This window comes from Canis lupus, chromosome 4, assembly GCF_048164855.1.
Source record: "Canis lupus baileyi chromosome 4, mCanLup2.hap1, whole genome shotgun sequence".
Taxonomy (NCBI): Eukaryota; Metazoa; Chordata; class Mammalia; order Carnivora; family Canidae; genus Canis; species Canis lupus.
The window spans coordinates 9,286,012-9,304,549 of record NC_132841.1 but is presented as its reverse complement, the minus strand read 5'-3'; positions in this window follow the sequence as shown (position 1 = coordinate 9,304,549).

The window sequence follows — 18,538 nt, the reverse complement described above, 5'->3', positions numbered from 1 at the left end:
TTGGAAGCCTTCCTGGTGCAGCGCGAGGAGGGGGAGGCGCTGGGGGCACAGAGGCAAGGGGGCAAGAAACAGAGGGCGGAGGAAGCCAACACGGTGTGGCCACCAGCTGCAGAAAGTGTCATTGCAAAAGGCCAAAGTGTGACTCTGGCTTCCCTGAAAGGGTATCAACACCCCACAGAGGGCAGGATCACGGTCAAGACGGCCAGCTCTGGCACACCACTGGCGTGTGTTTAAAGAACATGCAATCAGGTAGACTGCTCTCGGGCCCAATTCTGGAAGGCTCTACACAGAATTTGCCTCATTTTAATGAAATAATAACAAAAACTCAGCATTACCAGTAGCCCCTTTGTTGTGACTATAACCTCCTTGCTCTTCTTGACTCCTGACTCCCAGATCAAACTTTACCAAGAGCAATTGAACCTCTCTACAGGTGTTCTATCCCCTATAGGGTAGGAAATAGGAGGATGGTGTTTCTGGATCTCTCTGGAACAGTGAGGAATTGCTGAAGTTCTAGTTCAGGTCATCCTGATTGCTAGACTCATCTAGAACCTCTTGCGGGCCTGTTCATGTTTGTTCACAAGCCTCGGTGGTGATTATTAAGTGGTTTTTCCCCTTATTTGAGCACATGTTGAGAAGCCTTGCCATATTGCAAGTTGCCATATGGCACATAGATAACTCATCCCCAACCGTGGGCCGGAGACACCACAGTCTCAGCCTTAACTGACTGTCCAAGGTAAGATCTAGAACTCTGACACGGAGTACAATTCAGACAGGGGAAGAACATCTCTCCCAAGCCAAAGCTTTGGCTCCAGGTTTTTTGATCACCTGTGCCTAGCCCCTCCGGGCCCCACCTGGGGCCGTGTTAGCACCTGACGGATGCATTGAGTGTCTGATGAATGGATAATAGAATCACAACGTTGCATATTCCACACATGATTATTTAATACAGGTTTTGTTTCAACCCTCCCGCAGGCCTGAGACATCAGAAACAATGCTCCTCAGGGTCATTCTTCTTCACTTGTCCCCTGAACCCAAGCGAGAGGAAGCCACACTAACACTATCTTTCCCTGTGAGACAGATAAGGTCTTCTTTAAAGCTTCTTTTTGAATTTGGAAAAGGGACAAATATTTAGGTGTACCTTATATCCCCCAGAGTGGTGTTCAACTGTAGCTGCTAAAAAAATAATAAAATAAAATAAAATAAAATAAAATAAAATAAAAAATAAAAATAACTGTAGCCGCTAGAAAAAGATGCCAAGACAAAGGTGTCATCAGATGGAGGCAAGACTGCAGTACTTGTTGCTTTTGCATTAAGTATACTCCCTGTCATCCAGCAAGCCCCCGGTGTCCACATGAGCCTTCTTTCACTTACAGAACTCAACACTGGTCTGCCCAGAGGCCTGATCCTCAAAAGACTGGGATACTTACCTGTGTATCTATCAATTAGATATTTGAACTTGTACTTACTTAAACTCCACTCTGTGCCAGAAAGGACTTAAAGCAATGACCAGGATTGGGGTTGCGGGGAAGTTGAGAATGGTGGAAATAATCCCAGACTGAGATTTCGAATCTCCGAGAACAGTCCAGCCACTTACCACTATGCGACCATCTGCTTCCTCGGCTAGAAAGTGAGGAATCTGAATTTCCAGCCCTGATGGTCAATGATCTGAGATATGAAGTGACAAGGGTAAAAAATGGAATATAATCTGAGAAATCTGGACCCTGTTATAGGGCCTCTTGGCATCCTGGAACCTTAGCATGGTTTCCAATTTTCCAAGGGACAGAAGTGCAGCTTCAATAGAAATCTATGACTTGGGACTTTATCCCAGACTTCAATCAACAAAGCAAAACAAACACAAAAAACTTCTTATTCTCACCAGATGTATATACATCACCCTTTGGGGATGATGCAACCAGAGAGCATTTCTGTGATTCATTATGTCCCAATAAACATGTTGGAAAAGAGAAAAGAAAAAAACCCAGCTGCTCCTTTTAAAAGATTATTTTATGTCACTGCTAATGAATAAACTTTTAAAAACCTGGAAGCCCTCTGAGTAGTTGCTTTTCTAATGCCTGTCTCTGAAGCTGCCGTCAAAATCCAGAAGAAAGCAGTCCAACACAAGCTACTCCATCTAGAGGCAGAGCGGCCAAACTGCCCCCTCACCACACTCCCCTGCTCTGACTGCTCTTCTGAAGTCTCCGGAGCCTAATGGCTTGGCCACAGGAACCTGGCCTCCTTCCTGAGCAGCCACACATTTCCATGGTGCTTCTAACACATCGGCTCAGGTAAGGCTTTGCTCCTTTACTGGGTAATGGAGACTCAAAGAACTAGAGTTTCTGCCCTTCAAGACTTCACAATCAAGCCTAGTGAGGGAGCCAGGATGACAACATGACACGGTATAGCATAGTTATGGGCTGAATTTTGTGTCCCTCTCAAATTCATAAACTGAACTCCTAACCCCTAGTCACTCAGAATGTGACTGTACGAGAAAGTGCTTTCAAAGAAGCAATCAAGTTAAAATAAGATGTCCTTCCAAGCACAGATTAGGATTAGACCCACAGAGGGAAGAGCATGTAAGGACACAGAGAAACAGTCCTCTGCCAAACCAAGGAGAGAGGCCTCAGGAAAAGACAACCCTGCCAACACCTTAATCTAGGATTTTCAGCCTCCAGAACTCCAAGAAACTAGATTTCTGTAGTTTAAGTAGCCTGGTCTGCGGTACTTTGTTATAGCAGCCCATGCAAGCTAAGACACATGGGTCCTCATCCATTCATTCACTCATTCATTCATTCATTCATTCAAAGAAAAGATGTAGAGCACCTATTGTGTAACTCTGTGCAAGATCTGAACCTACAGAGCAAAAGATAGTATCATCATGGTCGTCAGAAATGGTCAATGGTGGGGGCACCTGGGTGGCTCAGCAGGTTGAGCATCCGACTCTTGGTTTCAGCTCAGGTCATGATCTCAGGGTCATGGGATTGAGTCCCACACAGAGCTCCATGCTCAGTGAGAGTCTGCTTGAGATTCTCTCTCTCCCTCTGTCCTCTTTTGCACATGCACACTTTCTCTCCAATAAATAAATAAATCTTTAAAAAAAAGAAAGAAAGAAATGGCCATGGGTTAGTGAAGAAGACAGATACTATATGCATTTAAGTATTCTTTTTTTTAATTAAAAGATTTTATTTATTCATTCATGAGAGACACAGAGAGAGAGAGAGAGAGAGGCCGAGACATAGGCAGAGAGAGAAGCAGGCCCCCCATGTGGAACCTGATGCAGGACTCAATCCCAGGACCCCAGGATCATGACCTGAGCCAAAGGCAGATGCTTAACCACTGAGCCACCCAGACGTCCCCACATTTAAGTATTTTTATGATGTGTTATTGTGGAGGGATTTTATTTATTCACATCCCACATTGTTCTGAAAATGATTTATTTTTTTTAAGATTTTATTTATTTGAGAAGAGAGAGCATATACAAGAGAGGGCATGAGCAGCAGAGAGGGGCAGAAGAGAGGAGAACAGACTCCTCACTGAGTGGGGAGCCCAATGTGGGGTTCGATCCCAGGACCTCAGGATCATGACCTGAGCTGAAGGCAGATCCCTAACCGACCGAGCCACCCACAAGCTCTGAAAATGATTTCAAAGTATTAACAGACTTTGTAAAGGCTAGGATGATTAACCCAGAGGAGGAGTTTAGAAAAATTTCAGAGATGAATTTCATAGGTAGATGAGCTAGGGCCACACTATAACTTTCTTTTTTTTATTATTTTAAAAGACTTTATTTGTTTATTCATGACAGAGAGAGAGACAGAGACAGAGACAGAGAGAGAGGCAGAGACTCAGGCAGAAGGAGAAGCAGGCTCCATGCAGGGAGCCTGAGGTGGGACTCGATCCCAGATCTCCAGGGTCACACCCCAGGCTGAAGGTGGCGCTAAACCGCTGGGCCACCGGGGCTGCCCCACACTATAACTTTGACAGGCTCTAGGCACTTTTCCCTTTGTGGGTAAAAAATTTTTTTAGTTATGTTTTACTAATGGAACTGGTAAAGACATATACATTAAAACATTTTCTTTGATCTAAACTTTCATTTTTCTTTCTTGATTTTAAAAGAAATTACATTTTCTTGGGTCCCTAAAAACACTCTAGATTCTAGGCACTGTGACTCCAGTCTGATGTGGAAGTCAACCATGGAGATGAGGAAAAGGCATCCTACATAAGGAATTAAGGCCAGGAGACAGTACAGCACATTTGTAAAATTGCAATTTCATGGGGTGCCTAAGTGGCTCAGTGGGTTAAAACATCTGATTTTGGCTCAGGTCATGATCTCAGGGCCCTGGGATGCAGCCCCATGTGGGGCTCCCTGCTCAGCGGAGAGTCTGCTCATCCTTCTCCCTCTGCTTTCTGCTGCTCCCCATCCCCCACACTCATGCTTTCTCTCCCAAATAAATAAGATCTTTTTAAAAAAAAAATCGCAATTTCACTGTGACTAGAGCCCCAGGGGAGCTAAGGGAAGGAGAAGCTGAAGAGGCAGACCTGGGTCAGCTGAGAAAGCTCTGGAGTGCTACACAAAGGCAATGGTATGCTGGTAAATGCTTCAACAACGAGCTCTCTGGAGGAAAAAAAAGCTCTGATTGTAGTGTCTGCTGATTTCTGGCTGTAAATGCTCCCACATGGCCGATTCAAGCTGCTGCCATGATGTCACTGAACAGTGCTGGGAAGGGGTGGGTGCTGTGAGTTCTTGCAAGCCATGCAGCCAGGCTGCAGCGCGCTCTGCATAGGCAGTGAGGAGTGCCCTCATTGGGCAGAATCAGTCACACGCCCATTCCTAACCTAAATCTCTAACAGTGAGGATGGGACTTCTCTTGTATGGCATCAATTCCTGGAACCAGGGTTCGGATCAGCTTCCCCTGAAGCACAGGGGCTATCTGAGAAGGGGAGGATACCAGAACAAAATTGAGATTCTGTGAGGAAAGACGTGGGCAATGTCATTGGGAAGAAAGAAGCGAATGGATCCTGGGTTCCCACTCTGGTAAGACAGGGAAGATGGATTAGGCCAGGGAAAGAGGGGAGACCAATGGGGACTCTTTTGTAATTGACAGGGTAAGAGATCATCAACAGCTGACTGGAAATGGTGATCACAAAAAGGGGGAGAGAAAGAGATGGATTCAGGGAATGTGTTGGAGAGACTTAATAGCCACACTAGAGAAGAATTAGAAGGAGTTCTTAGCTGTTGGTGGAGACACCAACCAATACAGGGGGCATAGACACACACAACCAACGATGAAGATAATGCATCCGGTTTTGTATATTTTGGCTATATGTTGGACATTCATGAAGATGATGTAGGTTTGGAGTGGCCTTGTTGTGGACTGGAGCCAATGGCCAAGAAAGAATTCTTGAGACTTTTGGTGCAAAAAGGTGACTTTACTAAAGCACAGGGACAGGACCCGTGGGCAGAAAGAGCTGCGGCCCCAGAGTTGTGAGGTGTGACTGATTACATACTTGGGAGCTGGGGGAGCTAAGGACCAAAGGAGGTTTCCCAAAAGACTTTCATATGCTGAAGAAGACTCACAGGACCCTGGAGGCCTGGCTATTGTCAAGCTAAAGTTGTTTTTCCCTCTAGTAAGGCATTAACAGTAAGGCAGTTGGGAGTTCCCTAGAGGAATGCTGTACTCTGCCTGCCTCAAGAATTTGTCAATGGGCTGCAGGTTATAAAGAAATTTAATTTCATTTGGATTCCCTTCTGCCTTTGTTTCCCAACATCACTGTGGAGCAAAGGGTGATGTTAGGGCTCCAGGAAATTGAGTCTATGGGTCTCTGGGAGTTTGGCGATTGATAAGAATGTTTTTTCCTTGTAAATCACTAAGACATTTGTAAACTGATGGACACTCAGGTCCTGCAGGACTGTGATCTCAACCAGTTAACCATTTGTTTATTCCCTTAGTTTTAGGGCAGCCTGGAGTGCCTGAAGAAAGTCAAACAGATCCCACCCAGGAGTTGGGAATGGTGGGTGGAGAGTTTCGGGGTGTCACCTTGTGCTTTGCCTTCTGCTCCCTCAACAAAGAGATGTCCTGTACGGAATTGAAAAACGGGACTGAACTCAGAAGGGAGGCAGGAACCAGAGAAATTGATGAGCTGTCATTAGAGAGGTGGTTGCTATAGGCCTGCATGACATTGCCTTGGGGAAACATGTAGACTGAGAAAAGAGGGGAGAGGAGAGAAGTTTGTTAAATACAATATTGAGGGATGTGGTGGGAAAAGATGATGCAATGGAGAATAACCTGCATTTGAGGGCCTCCCTGGCCTTATAGACCTAGACAGGACTGCTTGCAACCCCACCGCCCAGATTCTGCAAGCTTCCAGGAACTGCCTCTGTCCCAGGCCTGGCCCTCAGTACCTGAATCCTGGAGGTGGCCTCTGGGACCCCAGAGTCACTGGCCTGTGAAGCTCAGCACTTCCATTTCCTAGCCCTAGATCAAGAGCAGTAACAAGAATATAGATCTTACAGAAGATTTAGAAGGAGAGATGATGGACATGGTGGGCAGGGCGGCGGGGACGACGACAACTTAGAATCTATATGGTAGTAGATACTTATGTTTTCCTAAAGTCCTATTGGGATTCACCACCTTTTGTAAAAGAACAAAAACACAACTGAGTAAATGTGAAGATCTAGTTGGTTTTATGAAGTGACCCATAAATGGAGCAGCATCGCACCCAGTAAGTAGAGTGGTGCTCCAAGGAGTTTCTCAAAATGGAAGGTTTTTATAGGAAGGAGGGTGGGGTGAGAAAGTTATTAGCAAATGAAAAACAAAGGGTTGTTCCAGGCAAAGTCATCTGCCTTTGGGGGTAAAGGCAGGGGGTCTTATTAAATGGATGACTTCATCTTGCTTTGGAGGAATGAAGAGGGCCCAGGCCATAGATTACCTCCTTGTTGATCAGGAAATTCCTGAGTGACTAGTCAAGACTTCCATTCTAGGCGGAGGTTGAAACTGCAATTAGGTTAGGGGTTTAAGGCCCTGTTTGGTGAGTTGGCTTAAGTGACGCCATCTTGGGACCCTGGTGTTCTTTTTAACAAATGCTGCCATAACCCTGTATAACTTCCTGGGTATGATAAGAGCTCAATATATATTTTCTGAATAAGTTAATTAATAAAGATTATTTTTTGTGATCCTCCCCCAAAACCAGGCACCAGATTTCTCTTTCTCCTACCCAGAGTCCACCTTGGCCCAACAACCTTCAGACTTCTTGCTAGAGCACACAGCTCACTTCTCTGCCTCAAATTGGCAATCACGAAGCCAGCAAGCTGCTTTAGCATAACTAAGGATTTGTTTTTATCATATCATGATCCCTCCTTAGACATCCTGTTAGGGTTAGAAAAAAACAAAGCATAGTGTGCCTTTGGCTTGGGTCCTGATCCCAGGGGCCTGGGATTGAGTCCTGTATCGGGCTCCCCTCAGCAAGCCTGCCTCTCCCTCTGCTGTCTCTGCCTCTCTCTGTCTCTCATGAAAAAATAAAGAAAATCCTTTTAAAAACACACATTTTTTTTTATTACAAAAGAAAAACAGAATAATGTAACGCAATGTGGGCCACTCTTACCTAGTGAACACGGTTTTAAAGTATGAAATAATCAATCTTATGTTTTGTTAGAATCAAGAGAGCTGCGTGTGGGTGACTGATTTACTAGAAAGACAAAAGCAGTGGTTCTCAAACCTGGCTACACACTAGACCTTCCTGGGAGGCTCTAAACCCCTGATGCCCAGACTTACCCCAGGCCTCTCCTGTCAGAACCTCTGTGGTCAGGACCCAGACACTCAGAGCTGACCCCTGTGAGCATAGCGGTGAGCTGGCAGGAGTTGGGGCAGTCCTCTGCTGGTAAGATGCCACGTCAAAAATGAGGCTGTGGAACTCTGGGTCTTCCCTCCAGGATTCAATCTGGGATTTGGCCACATACAAATGTAGAAAATAAGCAGTGCAGAACTCTGAGGATTTTGGGAATAAATAACATGTTACTACCATCTGCATTAACTCTCCCCTCAAGAACGTGGGCTAATTCCTTTGCGTATGTCACAGTGGGGCAAGAGGGTGGTAAGGACAGAGGAGCATTAACTGCAATGGCAGAGGCCTGGATTAGGAGACTGTAGGAACATAATGTTCTCACTGATGTCTAGGAAGCTTATTTTCCCAAATTTCACAGCTCAGGACAATGCCCTCAGAATTTACAGCCCATGCATGTCTCTTTGGTTCAGATCCAATGATTTTTCTCACCGAAATTCAATGGATCAATTTTCTAAAAGGAAGATGGCAACAGAAAAAAACAAAAACAAAAACAAAAACCCTCTTCTTTTGGTTGTCAAGCTCTTCAGAGTCTTTTCTTCATGGTTGACACAAATCCCTAACCCTTCATTCTCTTTAATTACCTCATTCCATAGATCCCTCTCAGACACAGGCAGAGCTGATTCCACTTTCAAAGTGGACAATCTTTCTCCATCCAAGTCCCAGTGGAATGTGAGCTCCATTTGGACAAAGTCTTGTCTCTTGAGTCCTTAGCACCAGGCTTTCAAGACCTTTTCATTGAATGAATAATTCAGACTCGCTGGCTTGTTGGAGAGTTTCTTAAAACCTGACGCCCACTTTCCCCTAAATGTGCTAAGAACACAGTGGACAGATGTGTCTTCCTGTTGTTACTGAACCCAAGGGCTTCACCACTGGGGGCGCAGCAAATTGAACACAACCCGAGGAAATGCTGGAAGCAAAGACTTTTTTTATTACTTGTTACAAGTAAGGAGACAAGGAGGTGGTTCTCAAAGAACCGTCTCCCCGAGGGGTTAGTACAGTTGACTTTTATTCAGTGTATCAGGGCCCAAGGACAGGAGCTTGCATAGGAACTTTCAGTTCATTCAGTTGCACATTCCTAGAGCTTCTGCGCGCTAGTGTTTACATTGCATGTTCACAAATTGATGGAGAACTACCCCCGCCCCAGGAGGAGATCTTAGTATTATAATGAGCTAAAGGTAATTTTAGGACAGCTCAGGGTGGCTGTTCCAATCTGGCTCAAACTGGCTCAGGTAAGGGGCTGCAGGTGGGTCACATCTAACAAGGGGCTCTGGGGGGTGGGGTGGAGGAGGGAGAGGGACACCTAGTGAGCTTCTCCTGGGCTGGGACTATTGGTTCAGCAAAACAAAACAGTCCTTCCCTGCTTTTGTCCCTCTCCTCCCTTCTGCCCATAGATTTCAGCCCTCTAATTTGAGTAACTCCCCATTGCATCCTAACAAGCAGTGTCTCTACTTTTAATTCTTCTGTAGACTTCTCAGCAGTGGAATTGCTGGATCACGTGGTAATGCTGTGTTTAATCTTTCTAGAACCTGCTATACTGTTTTCCACAGGGGAGCACCATGTATTGTTTTTTTTATAACCAAAAACTCGTTATTTTTTTTTTTTTAAAAGCAGGTGAAAACTGCAAACAACATTATCCTTAGTAGGTCTCATCATCCAGTGGTAAAGCCCAAGTAAGTTGTTTTCTAAGAAGGAAGGAAATTATGACCTGTGGTACAGCATGGATGAACCTGGAGGACGTCATGCTGAGTGAAGTAAGCCAGTCACAGGACAGGTAATACCTATATTCCACTCATAGGAGGAACCCAGAATAGTCAAATTCATGGAGACGGGAGGTAGAGGGTCTGCCAAGGGTAGGGGGGGATGAGGTTTAGTGTGCTATTGTTCAGTGGGGATAGAGTTTCAGTTTGTGACAACATTGAATTTACTCAATGCTCCTGAACTGTACATTTAAAAATAGCCAAGATGGTAAATGTTATGCTCTATGTATTTTATACCATATAAATAAGCAAAAATAAAAACATATTGGTTGCAGAAAAGTATAAAGAAAGGGCATAAAACCAATCACGAGGGACCCCTGGGTGGCTCAATGGTTGAGCGTCTGCCTTCAGCTTAGGGCATGATCTGGATGCAGGGATCAAGTCCCACATTGGGCTCCTTGTGAGAAGCCTGCTTCTCCCTCTGCCTGTGTCTCTGCCTCTCTCTGTGTCTCTCATGAATAAATAAATAAAATCTTTAAAGAAAAAAAAGCAATCATGATCTCACTATTCAGAAATAACTATAAACAGTTTGGTGTATTTCCTTCCAGTCTTTTTTCAAAAGTCATGTTAGTGTGGTGAGTTTGTGACCATGCATGGACACATGCACACCCATATGCACACACTGTATACATATATGCAGCACTTATATTTTTATATAAAATTAGGATTAAACTGTTATTTATCATAGGAAATAAACTGAGAGTTGCTAAAAGGATAGAGGTAGGGTGATGGGTTAACTGGGTTATGGGCATTCAGGAGGGCGCATGATGTAATGAGCACTGGGTGTCACTGATCTCTACCTCTGAAACTAAAAATATATGTTAATTAATTGAATTTAAATTAAAAAACCCTGCTATTTAGTTTTTATTTAGCCTTTTTACTTAATCATATATATATATATGTATATATATATACATATATATATATATATATTTTAAACCTATTTTACCTCTAAAAAATTTTTTAGGGGCACGTGGGTGGCTCAGTTGGTTAAGCATCTGCCTTCAGCTCAGGTTATGGTCCCAAGGTCCTAGGACTGAGCCCCACATTGGGCTCCCTGCCCAACAGGGAGTCTGTTTCTCCCTCCTCCTCTCCGTGATCTCTCTCACTGTCACTCTTGCAGAGAAATAAATAAAATCTTTGAAAAAAAACCTTTAAAATTTTTTTAAAAATTAAAAAAAATTAATTCCAGTTAATTAACATACAGTGTTACATTAGCTTCAGGTGTACAATATAATGATTCAGCAATTCCATACATTACTCATGCTCATCTTCATAAGTGTACTCTTAATCTCCTTCAACTGTTTCACCCCAACCCCCACCTACCTCCCTTCTGATGACCATCAGTTTTGTTCTCTATAGTTCAGAGTCTTTTGTTTGTCTCTTTTTTCTATCTTTGTTTTGTTTCTTAAATTCCACCTAGGAGTGAAATCATATGGTATTTCTCTTTCTCTGACTGACTTATTTCACTTAACATAATACACTCTAGTTCTATCCATGTCATTGCAAATGGTAAGATTTCATTCTTTTTATGGCTAATATTCCATTGCGCATTGTATACACACAATGGAATATTACTCAGGTATAAAAAAGAACAAAATGGAATATATATTATATATATATATACACACACACACACACATACCACTTCTAATTTATCCATTTATCTGTTAATGGACACTTGGACTACTTCCATAATTTGGCTATTGTAAACAATGCTGCAATAAACATAGGGATGCATATATCTTTTCAAATTAGTGCTTTTGTATTCTTTGGGTAAATACCCAGTAGTGGAATTACTGGATCATATGGTAATTCTATTTTTTGACTTTTTGAGGAAACACCATACTGTTTTCCACAGTGGCTATACCAATTTGTATTCCTATCAATAGTGTAGGAATACAAATGTGCAGTGTTTTCTGCACATTCTCACCACACTTGTTGTTTCTTGTAATTTTGATTTTAGCCATTCTGATGGCTGTGAGGTGATATTTCATTATAGTTTTAATTTGCATTTCCCTGATGATCAGTGATGTTGAGCATCTTTTCATGTATCTGTTGGCCATCTGGCTGTCTTCTTTGAAGAAATGTCTGTTCATGTCTTCTGCCCATTTTTTAATTGGACTATTTGTTTTTCAAATATTCCTTTTTTTTAAGATTTTATTTATTTATTAGAAAGAGAGAGAGAGGCAGAGACACAGGCAGAGGGAAAAGCAGACTCCATTCAGGGAAGCAGGCTCCATTCAGGGAGCCTGACATGGGACTTGATCCTGGGCCTCCAGGATCACACCCTGGGCTGAAGGTGGCACTATACTGCTAAGCCATCAGGCCGTCCCTCAAATATTATATTCTTAAAAACATCTTTTTTAATGGTATATTCTGAGCCAGTACTACAGTCTTAATTATTATAGCTTAGAAAATTATAGCCTAATTATTATATTTGGTAGGTAGGTCCCCCTAACTTGTTCTTTTTAAGAAGAATTACAGCTATTCCTGACCCTTTGTTCATCCTTAGAGATTTTAGAAAAGATTGTCGGGTTTTATTAAATTAGATGGAAAAGACGAAGGAGGAGGAAGAAGGAGCAGGAGCTCAACTAATTTCAAAAGACTAGACTGATACAGATCATGTGTACCACCAATGTGGTTAAATCCATAACAAAATATCCCAAGAAAAAGCTCCAGGGTATAAAGGATAGCAAATAACATACTTCTATAGAGCTCAAGTGTCAAAAAGGCAATCATAATTGAAATTTTAAAAATTAGAACTGAATAATACATGTAAAAACTATGGAGTGGCAGGGTGCCTGGGTGGCTCGGTTAAGTATCTGACTTTTGATTTTGGCTCAGATCATGATCTCAGGGTCATGAGATGAAGCCCTGCATCAGGCTCAGCCTCAGTGTAGTTTACTTGAGATTCTCTCTCTCTCCCTCTCTCTCTGCCCCTCCTCCCATTCCCATTCTCTCTCTCAAAAACAAAACAAACTTGTGGAGTGGCAAAAACTATATTTTGAAGGAAATATACAGTCTTAAATGTTTCCAGAAGAAAAGACCAAATTGAATGAACTAAACATCCAAATTAAGAACTTTAAAAAAGACTAGTAGAATGAAATCCAAGACAAAGAATGAAAGTAATAAAGTTGGCAGAGATTTACATAATATATAACAATTACACAGGAAGAGAAAGGATTAATAAGGCTAAGAATTTGTTCTTTAAAACACTAGTGAAATAGATTGAACTGGCAATATTAATTTAAGAGATAAGGAAGAAGGTACAAATAAATTATATTAGTGATAAAGAGGGGTTATGACAGTAAATGCAGCATAGATTTAAAATATAAGTAGTTTCATGCTAATGCCAAGAAAAATGCAAATTTTCAAACACACCCAAAAAGGAACAGAAAATCTTGATCATTTCACAAGCAGAAAAGGAATAAAATTATAGTTTAAAAAATTAGGCAAATTTTATCACTTAAGGACAGATAGTGCATCCCAATCTTACACAGAAAAGGAGAGAACATTTCTCAAATCATATTATGAGGCTAGTAAAACCTTGATACTGAAATTAGACAAAGAGAGTACTACAGATGGTTCTCATTCATGAAATTAAAGTTGCAAAATTAAATATTAGCAAATGAAATCCAGCAATGAGTTCAAATACATATATGTATTTTTTTTTCCGGGAATGCAAGATTGTTTTAAATGAGAAATTTGATTAATGTGATTTTCCACATGGATAAGCCAATTCATTACTTCTATAACAAGCATCTGACAGTGCTTTCAGATAAATTGGAAACATGCCTCCACCCCCACTTGCTACACTACACCAACTGAGAAGTGTTCCTTGGAATTGGTGCAGAGGGAAAAGCCAGGGTCATAGATTAGTGAGAACAGTTTTGACAGCCCACGGGGAGGCAGCACAGAAGTGAGACCACAGTGGACAGAACACAAAGGACAGTGCGCGTTTGTCCACCGTGAGGCTGTCTACGGGTGGAGACAGAGGAGTCAAGGGACAGATACTGTCCCCCAGCTTCCGAGGCCCCAGTGCAACCCCCAGGTTTGCCGGCACTTCTTGCGTGCTTCCCGTTTCAGTGTGCAGTTTTATCTGAGTCTATTCAAATCCATTTCCACCCCAATGATAGTTGCCTAAGATAACCACCTTCTCTGCCTAGGAATTCCTACATGTCTTCAAGACAAAGCTTAAATTTCAACTTCTGTGGCACATTCCTCCACCTCCCCAGACAGATTTACTTGCCTCCTTCTATGTGATCCTGCAGCACTTTCTATATAATCCACCTTACTTGCCTAATTCCAATACCGTATGAGAAGCAGATACAGATCTCTTCCAGTGCCTGCCATATATTATTAGTAGATCCTCAACAACTGTTTGTTGAATAAATAGTAACAGACATGGACCAGGCATTGTGTTTGGTTTGTTGCTCATCATCTCATCTAACTTTCAGAATTATGAGATAGATATGTTTTATTGTCCATTTAATAAACTACAAATAGAGGAAGAGAGACGTAAAGGAACGTCCCTAAGTTTGCACAGGTAGGCACATGGGTAGCAAGAGAAGGATGCAGATCCAGGCAGGCAGTTTCCAGAACTCTAGGTCTTAAGATGAACCTACTGTGGTTTGGAGACCAGTCCTAGGAACCCAAATTATCTTGGTTTGAAACATTTCTCACATTAGGGAAGATTTTCTTTTCTTTTTTTAAAGATTTTATTTATTTATTTATTTGAGAGTGAGAGCAAAAGAGAGAGAGAGACCAAGGAAGGGGGAGACGGGGGAGAGGGAGAGCCAGGACCTAGGTATGGAACTCGATCCCAGGATCCTGAGATCTTGACCTAAGCCAAAGGCAGAGACTTAACTGACTGGGCCACCCAGGTGCCCCTAGGGGAAGATTTTTCAAATGGAGCTGGTGAGAGAGAGGGAATCCACGATTTACCTATATATTATTTACATCTTCCTTATGAGTGACTTCCATGGAAGGCTAGCACGGCCCCTTCTCCAGTGAGCAGAGCTACCCTGAGATGGGCTGTTGGCAGCTGTGATGTGACATAAAAGCTTAGGAAGTGGGGTGGGCAAGAAGCACTGTTTTCTTTTTCTTTTCTTTAAGATGTATTTATTTATTTGAGAGAGAGAGAGCATGTGTGCTGAGCAGGAGCGGGCCAGAGGGAGAGGGAGTCTCTCAGGTAGACTCCCCAATGAGCAAGCAGCCTGAAGGGGGCTAGATGTCACCATCCTGGGATCAGGACCTAAGCAGAAATCAAGAGTCAGCCTCTCAACCGTCCAAGCCACCCAGGTGCCCAGAAGAAGCACTGTTTTCTATAACACATTTTGCTCAGCATTGCTTGCTCATACAGTGGGACTGTGGTTATCTGTTTCTCTCTCCTCCTAGGATTTTTTTCTTTTTTCCTAAGATTTTTTTTTTCTGTCTGTTTTGAAAATAACATTCTCCAGGGACACCTGGGTGGCTCAGTGATTGAGCATCTGCCTTTGGCTCAGGTCATGATCCCAGAGTCTCAGGATCGAGTCCCGCATCGGGCTCCCCTCAGGGAGCCTGCTTCTCCCTCTGCCTGTGTCTCTGCCTCTCTCTCTTTGTCTCTCATGAATGAATAAATAAAATCTTGAAAAAAATATTCTCCAGTTATGTAGTACTCACTGATTTCCAGGCACCCTCCTGGACACTTCATTATTTCACGCTGGCCTCTGATCAACGTTGTGAGGGAGGTGCTGCCAGGGAGGAAAGTGCCTGAGATACAGAACCACTGGTGAGAACTGTACACTGCTGGGGCGACACGGAGCCAGGATCCACTCGGCAGTGCTCACCCTGAGCTCTGGCCCTTCTTAATCTCAGGTGGCCTGCTCTTGGTCCCAGCACCTGCAGCCCCCTGCTCCCCACAGAGCCCCGCCTGGGTCCTGCTGGGCATCAGGTTGTCATTAACCTGAATGGAAGAACATTGCCTGTCCTTCTGCAGTGGTGATGTCTTTGTGTTCAGTGCCCATGCAATCGACGCTCTTGGAAGCACAGGGAGAAGGTGCTGGTCAGTTGCCTCTGCTTGGGGTTTGGGGAGCATGGGGAGGTGAGTGTGTCATAGCCCCACGGCAGGCCCTGGGGTCACCGTGAAGTTACAAGCAGATCTCTCTCCACCAAAAACAAAGACTGCTTTGATTTGAGATTGCTGGACAAGAGGCCTGATTTACACATTTTCCCCCTCCTTACTTGGGGTCATGAAGGGATCTTATTTACTATAGAATAGGGGCACCTGGGAGGCTCAGCTGGTTAAACTTCTGCCTCGGGCTCAGGTCATGATCCCAGGATCCTGGGATGGAGCCATGTGCCTGGCTCCTTGCTCAGTGGAGAGCCTGCTTCTCCCTAGTCCTCTGTCCTTCTCCCCGCTCATTCTCTCTCTCTCTCTCTTGCAAATAAATAAATAAAATCTTTTTAAAAATTAAAAAACAAAATGGAATGGAGTGTACGTATGAGTGCAGCCGGTTATATGGAAAAGAGACCTTGCAGATTTTGTGGAGGTGACAGGGATGGGATGGAGGAGAACACACCAGGGTCAAATCCTGGCTTCCTCAGTTGCTGGTTCTATAAAATAGAGTAAAAGTTATTTAATTGCTCCTTGTTTTTTCCCATTCATTACTTGCCTTGCTTTTCCTATCTATAAAATCAGGCTAGGAATGCTTAATTGGCAGTCCTAGAAACTCCAAGAGAAGACACAGCCAAAATTGTTCAGCTGTTCGATTACTGATGATTATCACCATTGTAGTGTTTGTAAGATCAAAGGATGATTTAGAAACAGTAACACAGGTATATATCGTTTGGCAATTCCAAGTGTAGCTGCCAAAACGAAGGCAAATAAACATCCTAGGGAAATCATTTTATCTCGAGTATTTTTCTTGAGGAAAAGAAAAAGCCTAATTTAGGTCACAGTGTGTGAATTAATAGCTGAGGGTTACTAAAGGGTGGGAAGAACCCAGTTATCCAGTCACCTTCAAAATAAACGCAGTTAAATCCTCCCTCATAGAATTTCTGGACACTGGCTAATTACTGACGGGGCTCTGCTCCAGAGAACCGGGCATCTGTGGCTCTCACTCGTCCCCTCCCTGGTCCTGGAAGGGAAGTGCTGCATTAATAAAATCACTACAAGGATGATTTCTTTTGCCTCTCCCCTTAAAATGGCCAGATTTGGTGGTCTGACCCACGGATCCAGGAAAAAAGGCATCCAGGGGAGCAATCTTGGTGGGCAATTTACCCCGGAGCAGCAGGCATCACCCTCAGCCTTGCAAGGGCATCGCAAGGGCGGACAGAAGGAATGCATTCATTCTTGAAAAAAAAACATCCAAGCCAGCACCGGGGCTCTGGCTCGTGCACATCTCCACTCCTCTCCTTCCTTCCCTATTTTGCCAGGCTCTGCAGGCTTCCTGCAGATGGAGCCTGCTCTGCGTGTTCCATAGCGCGTGGGGCTGGCGACCTCGCGCTGCCCTCTGTCCCGGGCTCCCATTCAGGCAGAAATTCCCATTAGACTCCCGCTCAGAAGATAGGACCTCGCTGGCAGGTATTGTGCCCGCTGAATTGGCCCAGCTGCTCTGTGGCATTTTGATTGATGGGAGTCCGGATGAGACCTTTTAAAACCCAATTTCCTTTGGAAAGGGAGCTTGGAAAATCATTCCGGCTCTGTGTGTGTGTGTGTGTGTGTGTGTGTGTGTAGGTGTGTGTGTTTTCATGGGTGTGTACCCCGCACAATCCAAATGCCTCTCAAATACAATATAGAATTTAATTAAATTCAATTAATTTGAATTTAATTTGGGGATCTCCGATGGTAAGGAACAAAGCAAATTCCACATCCCTGAACTTTAAATGAGTGATCCAGGTCTTTCCATGTCAAAAGCACACTCAAGATACTCATAATTTTACCTTGGATCAAAAGCTTCTTCAAAATAAGCAGGTTTCGCGAATTTCCATGAGAGTTTCCAACCCCAGAGGCTCACTGCTGTGCCCACTCTTCCAAGAAATACAAAAAGTGCAACTTCACTCTACAGGATATCAGACAGAAAGTCCAACCCCTCATTTGTCCTGGCTATGCCAGAAAATAAAGCCTAGGAAATTTGCATCTGTATAATCCAGTTAATAATCCACTGTCAGACTCAACAGCCACTGGTAATCAGGTCAATTCATCTGGATGTTTGCCTCGAGAAACTGTCTACTGTATTGAAAGCAAATGGTTCTGAGTGCTCTCATCATTTCCTTTCACATGAGCCTTTGGCATTTCTTTTCAAATAAGGAAGACCAGAGGACACAAAGCAAGCTCCTCCCAGTTCATGAAAACCATCTTGTTATTTTATATTTTGTACACAGTATCATCTTTCCCATTATATTTGTTCTCAACCGAGGATATTACTCTCTCTTACTCTCTCCTACTTGGGAAAGACATTTCAAAAGACATCTGTGGTGACCTCACAAGGAGAAACTCTTGAGATTTGGAGGAAAGGCCATCTTTTGAAGAGAAACAGGTGAAAAAGTAATACACCCATGACGTCTGAGCCACCTGTGTCCCGGGAGAAGTTTCTATGTTACTGAAGAGACAAGAATGCCTAGCCCCATAGGATGAGCAGCTCATATCCTTAGAGCTGGAATGAAACTTCAAATATGTGTCTTAATTGATTTTGATAACTCCGTGTCTGAATATAAGACATGGGGGTGGTGTGCTGTATATGGAGCATGAAAAAAATGGGGAGGCAGATTTTCAGAATGTGGGTTCTCCTATGTCATGCAAGGGGAGGGTGTTCTAATTCTAGAAAATTCTAGTTTTAGCCAGATATGCCTCCAGGAGAGAAGGGCAGTTCTTCGTCTACTTTGAATGGATAGAAATATCCCTTGATAACTGTCTGTTCCTTCTACTTTAATTTTGTGTTCAAAGCACAACTTCTGAGCTG